We start from the raw sequence: 13,718 nt of genomic DNA, 5'->3' as shown, positions 1-13,718 counted from the left end.
AGTATACATATGTAACAAACCTGCACGTTATGCACATGTACCCTAGAATTTAAAGTATAATAAAAAAACAAAAAAAAGAAAAGAAATTGACTACTGAATGCCTCTAGTGAATTTTTATTCATTATACTTTTCAACTCCAGAATTTTCATTTGTTTCTTTTTTATAATTTCTCTCTCTTTATTTTGTCTCCTGTATTTGATGAGACATTGTCATTGTATCCTTCTTTAACTCTTTAACTATGCTTTTCTTTAGTTTTCTGGACATATTTATAATAGCTGCTTTCACGTCTTTGTCTGCTAAATCCACCATCTGTGCCTCTTCAAAGGCAGTTCCTATTATCTGCTTTTTTATTTCCTTTGTATAGCTCATATGTTTCTGTTGGCATGTCTTATATTTTGTTTTGTTAAAAATTGGAAATTTTAGAAAACGTATTATAGCAACTCTAGTTACCAAATCCTCAGTGATTATCGTTTGCTTGGTTATTGATTTGTTTAGTAATGATGGAACTAGTTATGCAAAGTCCATTTCCCCTGCAGTGTGCAGCCACGGATGTCCCTAGTCAGTTTTTCTCTGTTTTGACTGACTACTTACAGGTCATCTCTCGATTGACATAAGCTGCTTATTGGTCAAAAGTTCTGCTTAAGCCTACCTACTCAGTTAGATTTTTATTCCTTACCATTTGATGTGTATGTGACCTAATGACTTCTATCATAGTTCGAGAAGTTTATATTTTTGACCCCCCACATTCAGCCAAGGACTAAGAGTTGGGAAACTCCCTGTTTAGTGACTCCCGAGAGGGTAAAGCCTTGGGTATTGTATTAATCAGGGTTTTGCAGAGAAACAGAACTAATAAAATATATGTATATATAGAAATATTTATTTTAAGGAATAGGCTTACATGTTGGTTGGGTCTGGCAATTCCGAAATCTACAAGGGAAGCTGGAGTCCCAGGGAAAAGTTGACATTGTTGCTTGAATCTGAAGGCAATTTAGAGCAGAATTCTCTTTTCCTATGGGAGCCTCAGCCTTTTCTCTGTTAAGGCCTTCAACTGATTCAATGAAGTCCACCCACATCATGAAGATTAATCTGCTTTACTCAAAGTCTACTGATGTAAATGTAAATCTCATCTAAAAATTACCTTCACGGCAACATTTAGATCAGTGTTTGATAAATATCTGGGGACTGTGGCCTACCCAAGTTGGCACATAAAATTAACCATCACAGACATGGCACATAGTCTTTTACATTGCCAGGGATGAGTAGAAATACAGTTTTAAGCCTGACTTCCTAGGAGTTGACCCTAAGTATAAGTAGCTTCTTTTTCAGTCAATGTTTGGTCAAAGGTTGTATTTAACCCGCGCGTGGCAGTGAAGCTTCTGCCTTGTGTTGACTGCTATGTGCTCCTTGGGGAATGTTTTCAAGTCTACCCCACATTCTGCTGTGAGTGTTCCCAACTGAGCGCAGCCTAGCCATGCACAGAGCCTTCCTAATCCCTAGATGACTGAGATCTTTAAAAGGTTCTTCTTTGTTGTTTCTTTCCTTATTTTGTTTTTTAAATAATCTTCTACCCTGCCATTTTGCCTGTATCGTGGAACTGCCACTCTCCTCTTTACTGTTCTCCATCAAGGTTGGGCATGGGCTCTCCACTTTCTGTTCCACATAAAGTCCCCTTAGGTAGAGCTGTGGAGTAATTTGCATTTATAGCCTGCCTTTACCCTGGGGAGAATCCCTGTGCCACTGCCTCAGAGCCTGGAGCAGAACTGCTTTTCCCAGAGTGACACAATCCATCACTATGAGTGAGCATGGAGAGGTGCAAACAAACTCTGGTCTCCTTGGCTTGTCCCTCCTAGTACGGAGCCCCTTTGCTACAAATGAGCTCTGCCTGCTGCCTGGACTAGAGCTTCTGCCCTGTAAGTGGGAGCTTCTGCTACATAAGGCTTGGGGAACGGAGGGTAAAGACAGAAATGCCAGCAGCCTGCCCCTCCCTGGATGAAACTCTGGCCCCAGACTAAGTGCTGGTGAGAAAGAGCCCCATTGCTTCAGTCACACACGCCTGCAGTAAAACTGCTGGAACTTGGTAAAACAAGTGCCCAGGTAAAACTGCTGGAACTTGGAGCTGAGGAGAAGAGAGAGGAAAGATTGCAGTTCATGATTCTGATACCACAAATTCTGTGTTCTTAAGGAGATTTGTAGATTTGCTTGAATGAATGTATCTAATACAATTTCCAGAGACTTTAAATGATAGTGTTTTATAATTTTCACCTAATGGTTGTTTCAACGGGGAAACCATCCACCAAGGACCTTATTCATCATTTCTGAAGTCCCTCTATTATTTTACAGAGTCAAGCTTTTTCTTGCTTTGAGTCCTTTCCCATGTTATTCCCTCTGCCTGGAACCCACATGGCCTGACCATTCACAACCTGAACTCCTGCCTATTCTTCAGGTATTTGATTGAAAGTATATTCCTATCAATTCATCATTTATATCAGGTATAACTCCCCAATGCAATCCCTCCCCCCTCCCTGATAAGCCCAGTGTGTGATGTTCCCCTTCCCGAGTCCAAGTGACGAGTTGATGGGTGCAGCACACCAACATGGCACAAGTATACATATGTAACAAACCTGAACGTTATGCACATGTACCCTAGAACTTAAAGTAGAATAAAAAAAAAAAAAAGAAATATCATTAGGCACATTAAATGACTCCATGGTTGGAAAAAAAAGGATTATTTTAGAATTTTGAAAAGAATATTGTAATTTGTAAAAGGCATCCTATCTCCTATGTACTATTGTACATAGTGCCTACAATATTTGAAAACAAATGTCATCAATATGAAGAGAACAAATTGAGTTTGGAGAATATGCTTTCAAGTGACAAAAAAGCAGCATATTAAAATAAAATACTATCAAGGGGGCAAAAAAAAAAAAAAAAAAAAAGAAAGTATATTCCTTAGGAACACCCTTGCTAATCCAACGTCCAATACATTCCAATCTGGATGAAATCATCTTGCTATAACAACATCCTGAGCTCTCATGACATCTGATACTTTCTTTCATAGTACATATTGCAATTGTAGTTGTAACAAGTTATTAAAGGGGATTTTTCCTATTTCTGGCATTTGTAACTAAAGCTCCAGTGCTGAAAACAATAGGCACCAAGTACACCCACATTCTTCAGAGACAGCCTATAGGATTTACCAGTAGCAGAATCAGCACTACTGTAATCACTTGGATTCAAGCCCATGTGACAGATAGTAATTTCTAAGAGGAGTTATTGGAAGTTATAGAGAATTTCGAGAGAAGTATCCTCTTCCCCAAAGCCAAGAGATATGTGTGTTACTCATGGGTGGAGTAGACACTGCAAAAGGTAGCCAGAGGTGAGGAACTTGACTGAATCCTGCAAAGAGAGTGGCCTTAGAGGTGAGGGGAGCTTTGCAGCAGACGATTAACAGGCACACGACTGGAGGTAGAAGCAGGAGCTGAAGTGGAGCTACCAAGCATAGCACTAGTTGATTAAAAGAACTTTTGCCTCTTTTCTGTATTTTTCCTTCCTTACATTCTCCCAAACCCACACTCTACAGATGGGGCCCAAAGCGGCAAAGTGAGTCGGGACAAAAGGAATGAAAAAGACCATGCCTCCCTCCGCAGTGCCATGCCCCTCTCATCAAAAATCAGGCCAGAACTGGGAGAGGCAAAAAAACCTGGATCAGACAAGAGAATTAACTTCTCAAATGACCTGGATTGGAGTTTTTATGCCAGATAGTAACTGGGAAGTTACTGAAGCTCCCCTAAAGGTCATTAAGGAGAAAGAATCACCAAATATACAGAAAGGCATGGACTAGAGAAAAGCACAACTATTTCATGCTTGCATCCCACCATATTCATGCAGCTTAATTAGCTGATGTGATAATTCTGTAGTTTTATAAAATTCTTAGTGTGTTTATTTGCTTAACGTTACATCTTCCAGTAGACCATAAGTTCCATGGAGGCAGAGGTTACAACTCCAGCACCAGCCCAGCTCTGACACATAGTGGGCCTGTAATTAATATTTATTGAATAAATAAATGAATATATGCAGAAGTGAATGCTTTTATTTAAAATCTTTCAGTTGTTCAGAATAATAGACAAAAATGTGCTTTGTGGTATCCACATATAAAATATATAAATATCAGAGTAGTCAATTAAAAAATGAGAATCTGAGGGGTAAAAAGAAATTTGGAGAAATAAAAGAAAGAGCCTCTGCTAAGAGGATTACTTTCCTTTGGAAATGTTATTTTAAGTAAAAACTTGATATTCTTTGGACAGGGAAGCTTGTGGAGAAACAGTAAAGGATCAGTCTGCTGGAAAAACAGTCTCCATTAAAGTAGCTATTGCTTGTTCCAGAGAAAAGGCAGATGGGTGGGAGGTAGAGGAGTTCTTTATCCTGTACTTTTCTCTTCTTCTTATAATGTCTCTTAAGGTAATATTTCATCCAGAGTGATCGCAGTTCCTGAAATTTCAAGAACAGGCAGGTCTTCTTTTACAAGCAACAGTAAAAAATTTTTGAGCAGCTAAGCATGTTACCAGGGAATTAATAATAAATCTGTACAGATTGATATTCCCCTGAGATAAAAGGAAAGAGAAAATATTAAAAAACTGATGCTTCTGGCAAATGAAAAACTAATGGAGTGTGTATCTCTCAGTGGAGGGGAAGAACGCAGCATTTGCTTTTATTCCCAAGACTAAAGCCTGCCATGCTGGGTAATGATCAGATCTCTTCTCACGTATGCTATGCTCTCAATACCACTGACAAAAACTAAATAGCATGGTGCCAAGACCCAGTAGGCTTCGGCTGGAATGCCAGTTCTGCCACTAATTAGCTGTGTGACCTCAGACAAGTAACTTCATGTCCCTGAGCCTCAGTCTTTGCAACAGGAAACAAAGATAACACCTGCTTCATAATGTTTTCAGAATTAAGCAGGAGTACGTGCACATTGGCTAGTATCTAGTAAGGACTCAGTAAGCTTTTGATTCTTTCCCATAATATGGTACATTTTTCTAGGTCATTTAATCTTTATGTTAAAAAAATCCTTTGCTCCACATAAACTGTCAACTCTTTACCTACTAGCTCACATGCTACTCTATTTTAATAACAAGTCAAGGTCCATAACCTCAGGAAATTGTTCTTATCCAATTTTATAGATTTCAGTTTCCTGAAAATGTTAATCATGCTTCTTTGGATTTTATCTCCTTCCACCAGCACTTCCATTCCCATCCTTATTAGTCACCAGTAGATTATAAGAGCAGGGAAGCCAAGTTCTATACGTTTTTTTCACTGTTGTAACATCAGCACATAACATAGAATCTAGCAGTCTGTAAGTAATCATGACATATCTATTACATGAATGGAGGAATGTAAGATATATTCATCAAAACAAGCTAACTGCTGTATCAAACAACCTCAATATCTCAATGTCTTAAATCAAAGAACACTTATTTTTTACTTAGCCACAGTTGAATGTGAGTCAGCAGGTGGCTGTAATCTGCACAACCATTCAGACACTGAGATCTTTTCATTTAATGATTCCACTCCCTCCACAGCTTCCTCTAAATCCTCTGCATCCAACCAGCAATTAAAAGTCTTCCTCTAAATCCTCCGCATCCAACCAGCAATTAAAAGAAGAGCAATGCCAGACGCGGTGGCTCACGCCTATAATCCTAACACTTTGGAAGTCCAATGCAGGCAGATCACCTGAAGTCAGCAGTTAGAGACCAGCCTGGCCAACATGGTGAAATCCTGTCTCTACTAAAAATTAAAAAAATTTAAAAATAGCCAGTCATGGTGGCAGGCATCTGTAATCCCAGCTACTTGGGAGGCTGAGGCAGGAGAGTGGCTTGAACCTGGGAGGTGGAGGTTGTAGTGAGTTGAGATCGTGCCACTGCCCTCCAGCCTGGGCAACAGAGTGAGACTCTGTCAAAAAAAAAAAAAAAAAAGAAGAAGAAGAAGGAGAAGAGTAAGTCAATGAGAAGGACTTACAGGGAGATTTTAGGAGCCAGGCCTGCAAATGATATCCATCACTTCCCCCTCCCATTCCATTGGCCAGAACTCAGGCCTATGTGCCCACCTATCTTTAGAGGAGCCTGAAAAACGTAATACAACTGTGTCCCCAAAAAGAAGAAGAAATTGGTTAATGGAACCCTAGCCAGATTCTCTAACTTAATAGGCAGTCCATGTCTGTTGAGTGACTAAGTGATGAGCATTAGGAACTGGACAGACAGTTGTATCCAACAATAATAGTGAAGGTTAGGGAACAGGAATCTAGGAGTCAGAAAAATACGAAAATAAAGGGAAGGAACAGGTAAGGAAAAATCAAGATCCAAAATAAGAGACCAGGACTGAAAATCAAGGCAGAAGTTCTACAACTCCAGAGACACTGGCCAATATCATGGATCAATATTATCAAATATTTGCACCAAGCCAATAGCAACAAAAGTAGCTGCTCAAGTTATGCCTGTTTCGAGTCCAAACTATTCTGGAAACTGAAGCAGGGTAGGCTTCACATAAGATGAATGTGTTTAAGTATGCAGAAGTATAAATTCAGAGGCAGAGACAGTCAATAATATAAACAACCAAAGCCATAAAACAGCTTACATGAAAGCTACTCTTGGCTATTACTCACTGAACATGATTGGAAAAAAATTGGCTCTTCCATAACCTCAGGCGTCTTCATTCTTTGTTCCTTACTGGTGTACTTTCAGACCAAGGGGCAAATTCTAGAAAGGTCATGCTTTGCTGGAAGGAACAGGCCTCATTCTGGAAGACAGGCACAAGATTCCCTGTAATACACAAGAGACACAACCTGCATCTGCAACCCTCACCTTGGCAACTGGCACCTTTGCCTGAAGAAGAACAAGGTGCAGCACTATCCATCCAATTACCCTACAGCACTGCCCTTGACAGGCCAGTGACAAGACTATTCTCCCATCTCACTTGTAGGCTTCCCTTTTCAGCACATTTTCCCCCTGCTAGGCATCGTAATTAGTGCTTCTTTGTGGGCTTAATTGTACATTTGTTTTGATTAATTAGCCTCAGAGCTGACTTGGCAGTTATTGAGACATTGAAAAGGGTTCTGGATTTATTTAGTGTTCATACCCCTGCACCCTCTGAGACTCCTCTTTCTGTCAGCAGCAAAACTTTAAGTTCAAAACTGTCTGTGTTAGAAAATGTTTTATGTGTCCAATTAACTATTTGTCATGTTGAGGTAAGTACAAAGATAAAATCTCACCATCTTGTGTAAAGTGATGGATGTGTATCTTTTTATAGTGCCATGGACCAGGAAACTCACGAATCAATTTCTATACTCTGAAACAATGACAAAATTGTCTAATATATTAATTTGTGCTGTGACACATTACTCATGATGTAACCTTCCAAATGGCTTCTCAAAATCTTAACTTCCCTCCACCCCCACCCTCTGCCCCTGAAAGTTTTCTTAAATCTCTACCTCCAGGATTCAATGCAAAAACTGAAGCTGGTAATATTTAGCCCAGCAAAGTAGAGCCAAGCATCACAGTAAGGTTTATGGGGAATCCAATCAAGAGATTGAAGATCTGGGTTTGGATTGTATCCTTGTCACTAAGTAGCTGATTAGGACTCCCAGACATCCAACTATAAGGAGTTTAAAGTAGGGAATGTATTAGCTCCTATAACTAAAAGGTCCAGGGACTGGTCTGCAGACACAGCTAAATCAAGGGGATCCAACCATGTTCCCAAGGCTCTGTGTTTCTCCTTCCTGTGCTTGGACCTTCTTTACTTTTTATATTGGCTTTTCTCTTCAAATAGTTTGTTCAAGACAGCTAGAGCAGACAGCCAAAGGCAGCCCTAAGTACACATGGGTCTTGCAACTCTCTGTCTCATTAAGAGAGACTGCCCCTCTCTCTCTCTCTCTGAATACTCACAAACAAAATTTTACATTAGTTTCTGATTCCTCATTTGAACCATGGGCCCAATGCTGAGCCAATCACTGTAGCAAAGGGATAAAATAATGTTATTCATGTGAGCCATGTAGACTGCAAATTATACCCCTCTCTATGGGAAGAAACAAGGAGGAGAAGAGATCAAAACACAGTAATAGACTTATCATAACATTTTGGAAATGTCATCCAAAAAAATGAAAGATCAGGTGCTATTACCAGATGCAAAGGACAGAAAGGATAAACAAGCAAGAACACCAGAAATTTGCTACTTAATTATTTAAACCAATCACTTATTCCGTATGAAAAATAAGCGTAAAAATAACACTGTTGACTTTACATGGAAGTGCAAAGATAAAGCACAAAAAGTGCTTCCAAAAAAGGCCTTTGGGGAGAAATTTGTTAGATGCTTTACAAAATAAATTACATTGCTTGTACATTGCTATTGAAAGTATAAATTTGCATGATGACTTCGGAAAACAATTTGGCATTGTCTTGTAAAGCTACATATTATAAACTCTAAAGCCTGGTAATTTATTTCCCAAGTGGCTGAGACAGGGGCGATCATCAAACATTTTATCTGCTCCCTACAGTTCTTACTTCCCTTGAGTTATGTAGTTATGTTTGGCCACTGGGCTACTTCAGGTAAAGGAAATGTGGATAGAAGTTGTATTAGTCAGTGTTTGCCAGAGAAACAACCAATAGGAAGTGTGTGTGTGTGTGTGTGTGTGTGTGTGTGTGTGTGTGTGTGTGTCTTCCTAGATATTATATTAGCCCACATGATTATGGGGGCTACATGCTACAATCTGCCCTCTGCAAGCTGGAGATCCAGGAAAGTAGGTAGTATAATTCAAAGACAGCTAGAGATCTGCTGGTATAGATTTTAGTCCAGATCTGAAGGCCTGAGGCTGGGAGCACTGAGGGCAGGAGAAGATCAATGTCCCAGCTGTAGCAGGGACATTGATACCCAGAAGGCATACCCAGAAGGAATGTTTAGTCAGATGTCTGGGCATCCCATCACCCAATCAAGTTAAGACATAAAACTAACCATTACAAAAGTCATCTGTCACTCTCAGATGAAGCACTGAAAGGCCCTCTGCAGTTCTATCACATCCCTCTTCCCCTGCCAAGGAGCCAAAGGAGGTCTCACATTGCTGATAGCACAGTCTCTGTCCGCCTTCATCCCTGAAAGTTCCCCATTAAGGAATAAGCTTTATTGTGTTAAGCAATGTAAGGATCGGAGTTAATTTGTTATCTCAGCATAATGGTTTATATGTCTGATAAAATCCTCAAGAGAACTTCTGCACATGTGCAAGATGACCACAGTAACACTGTCAGTAATGGTAAAAATGCTCAGGCAACCGAAATGCTCATTGGCGAATACAACGAATAAAAAAAGAATCATGATGTATTTATGCAGTGAAATACTGTGTAGTGGTAAAATATATTACTATAAGCAACACTATGTATGAATCTTAACTTAATATCAAGTAAAAAAAAAAAGTCAGTCACAGGAGACTACATATAGTTTGATGCCCTTTTCAAAGGTTTAATAACAAGCAAGGAAAATATATTATTTAGGTATACAGATAGCAAAAATTAGAATTAACCCAATTTTATGTAACTAAGGTCCAAATAAAGAGATATATATTAATAATAATAACAATAGAAATACTAGTGATAGCAATTGCAAGTTTAGAAATACTGAAACACTTTAGGCAAAGAGACTAAAACTGGAACTGGTAAAAAGAACTTAAACTGTTAATATCACAAACTCAAAAATATAGATTTAGTTTATTTTTATTTATTCTGTCATTGGCATGTAGCATCCTATCCAGCTTCCAGCTTTCATCTTCAGTAAATGTGTATAAACGTCATAGAATGGGGTTCGGTTTGGTTTGGTTTGATTTGATCTGATTTTAGGAGGATGGAGATGACATCTAAAGAATGCTATTGGAAAAGACAGTCTCAACGAGGAAACTAATTCCAGTTGCTTTCAGTTTTCAAATTTTTATGAAGAAGGAACAGTCATTAGCAAAACTGGGAAGTCATTGAACTCTGCTTTTGGCTAACATATCTCTTAAGTTTGAGCCCTTGTTCCCTTATATTGAGCCCTTCAGCCCCTTACTTTAAGGCACCTTTATCTTCATATTCTCTCCAGTCTCCTACCTGCTGAAACATGGTTTCAACAACAAACCTGACCTCTTTCTCTGTAATGTATTCCTCTTTTCTCCACTTTCTAAAAACTATCTCAAGGCAGTCTTAACAACAAATATGGCTTTGAAGCCACTATAAGCTGATAACCCCCCAAATTTACACATTTCTCTCCTGAGCAACAGAATGGTAATGATAATGTCTCATTTGTCATCTCCACTTGGGTGTCTGATAGACACCTTCAGTACAAAACACACAACAGTCACTTCTTAACTTCCCCTCAAAATTTGTTCTTCCTCTACTTCCCCTTCCCCTTTTTAAAATCTCATACTTTATTTCAAAACCCCTTTTTGTTTAGTAGGTAACTACTAGTTACCCGGTTTCCAGAACCATGGATCTGGAGTTCATCCTAGACAATTTCCTGTCTTTAGGTGCCTAGGAGAATGTTTCCTATGGGATTCCAACAGCAGTGATCAGGGCAAAAATGGATGGCTAGCGAGGAAGACATAAAGACTGTTTTTGAAGACATATGAATTACTCCCAGGAATCCCCATAAGTAACTGAGGGGGGTATTAAAGAAGGTAGGATATGTGATATCAAGAACAACTATGAACCAGAGAAATTTAAGTTATCCATTTTACCCATAGGCTAATGAAACCTAGACATTTCCAAATTGTTTGTTGTCTGATGTCTGTTTCTTCCCCTGTATTATAAATCTCTGGAGATTATGAGCGGTATTTTATTAATCTTTGATTTCTCAGTGCCTATCATGGTACCCAACATATTGTAGATACTTAACACTATTTAATATTTAAATGAATAAATTCATATAAAAGGTAACTTTTCCAGAGCCATTTACTTTCTTATGATTGAGGCAATTTAGTGGCAGAATGAGCCTTCCTCTGAGTCCCTGATCAGCGAAGGAGTCATTGCTCCATTGTCCTTCACATCAGGCAATTCCCAGTGAGAGATACGCTTCAGGCCAGGGCTTCTGGATTGCTTGTCAGCAAGTCATCTTGCTCTGTACATAACATGTTTTCTTGTTTTCTAGCTCCACATAAGTAAACAAACAGCAGAAGAAAAAAGGGGAGAGGCAAAAGATCAGGAACAAATAGATTGCTATGTTTTGGAAACACTTGCCTCAAAGGATTTGGCAGCACTACTCATAATAATTTTGTCTTTGTTTTTTTGAAGCATCAACAAATAATATCATAAAAAGCAGCACGATGTTTTCAAAGAATGCAAATGAGATGAAATAAAAAGGATATTATTTCCACTAGCATAAATACTTACCAATCTGGTTAAACTTTATAGAAGTCATGATAAAAGGACGCCTGGCTATGGTCAAAGGAGCACTGTTCACTGTATATTTGTTATAAGCTATCCGCTGTAAACTGACTATTTTCTTCCTTGCATAATTTTAGTGTTGCTTTTTAGAGTATGTTTATTTATTTACTTTTGGGATTCCACATTTTTGTCAGGTCATTGCACTTATGTTATAAGAACTAATGTCAGATGTTCATGATGGTGGCATTTGTAAAGCCACCCAATGGAATATAATGAGGCCTGCAGTCAATGAATAAATAATGTTGACCTGAAAAGAAAAGTGAAAACACAAGTTATACCCACAAGTAACTACTGACTATGAACTGCTCTGCAAAATATCATGAAAAGAACACTGTGCCATGACAACCCAGCAGTGGGGCTCTGATGGTGTTTTGTTGGTTTTTTTGGTTTTTTCCATCTTGGGAGGGGAGTGAGTGTGCATTCACATGCTTACCAGAGTTAATAATAACTTCTAAATCTGGCATTTCCTGATAATACTACAAGCTTATAAAACAGCTTTCATCCAAGAACCTTTAAAAGGCCTAAAATCAAGCTAGTACTATCAGCATTTGAAAGATAAAGAAGCCCCAAAAGATTACGCAATTTGCCCAAGGTCAGTCTGAAAAACTTGCTAAAGCAAAAATACAATTCAAGGTAACCAACTCCCAGTCTGTTGTTCTAATTATTAGACAATCCTCTCCTGTGTCAGGCTTGAAGCTTTGCCTTAGATTCTCAAAACCTTCAATGGATCGCTGAAGTCCAGGGAATGTTCCCAAAGGGCAGCTGTGGTTAATTGAACATCTTGCAACTTGCAGAAATCTGTTATTACTCTCATTAATTAGTTTAAAGCATTTCTAACAAAACAAATTCTCAAAACACATGAAAATTAAGGATTTCCCTTTTGTTTTATAATCGCACAAATGAAGATGTTAGAAACAAATTATAATTGAAATGAATGCATCACATTTTCCTTTATAACTCAATAGAAAATAAAGCCTTAATTATACTATGTTAGGGTAGCAACAAAAAGGCTGGATGTGTAAAGCCCATCCACGAACAATCTTTGTGGTGCAGAGAGCGTTCTAAATTAAGTAGCATAAAAACAATAAGAGTTCATTGTCTAAAACAGAAAACACTGTGAGATACTAAGCAATAATGTCTAAGGCACTTTCTCTTTCATCTTTGTGCTGCTATACTCACTCTTCTTATAACCCAGGCCATCTTTCCTCTCTCATCTCTCCTTCTTCAGCATGTTAACTACCAAAACACAACTCAGATACCGCCCATCTCCTGAATCCTTGCCTGCCTATTCTTCCCATCCATATTCCGTCCCATCCCCTCAGGCTGGAACCTAGCCCTCCTCTGTACTCCTATAGCCTCCTGACATATCCATCAACCACCTATCTTCCTGTGTTTAAATGATCTCTTTTGTACATTAGACTGAGCTCCAAGAAAGCTGGGAAAGTATTTATTTTGTAAAGGTGTGAAAAGATTATTCATAATTTCCTGTGATCTAGCTCAACACATTTAAGAGTTTAGGAGAATTGTCCCAAACTGGAGAAAAGATTTCCCTACTTCAGCTCCAACATGTAAAAAACTAAGAAATTGCCTGATACGGTTGGGCTTTGTGTCCCCACCCAAATCTCATCTTGAATTGCAATCCCCAGGAGTTGAGAGCGGAACCTGGTGAAAGGTGATTGCATCATGGGAGTGTTTTTCCTAGTGCTGTTCTCATGATAGTGAGTGACTTCTCATGAGATCTGATGGTTTTATAAGTGTTTGGCAGTTCTTCCACTACTCTTCTCTCTCTCTCCTGCCACCATGTAAGACATGCCTTGCTTCCCCTTCACCTACCGCCATGACTGTAAGTTTCCTTAGGCCTCCTCAGCCATGAAAAACTGTGAATCAATTAAACCTCTTTCCTTTATAAATTACCCAGTCTCAGGTACTATCTTTATAGCAGTGTGAAAACGGACTAATACATTGTCATTCTCATCCTAACAAGAAGAAGAAAGCTGAATAAAGTGAAAACCAGTGGCTTTCCTTGGACCCCTCAGAGAACTGAAGTTGTGAGGAAAACAACCATCCCAAAATTTGGGGAAACAGATGAATCCAGAGAATCATGTATAAGATCTGCTTACCTGGAGCAGAAGCTTCTGGAGCTATAAACTAGTAGGAATAGTTAAATGACAATTTTGATGAATTTCTAGAGGCTGTGTATGGACCAGTGTGAAAATGAGAAACTCCCAGGAGCCTCAGACTTAGGGGCCCCCACACTTTCATGGG

This window comes from Colobus angolensis, unplaced genomic scaffold (assembly GCF_000951035.1).
Source record: "Colobus angolensis palliatus isolate OR3802 unplaced genomic scaffold, Cang.pa_1.0 Scaffold189, whole genome shotgun sequence".
Classification (NCBI taxonomy): domain Eukaryota; kingdom Metazoa; phylum Chordata; class Mammalia; order Primates; family Cercopithecidae; genus Colobus; species Colobus angolensis.
The sequence above is the reverse complement of the archived record's forward strand: the minus strand, read 5'-3'. Positions refer to the sequence as shown.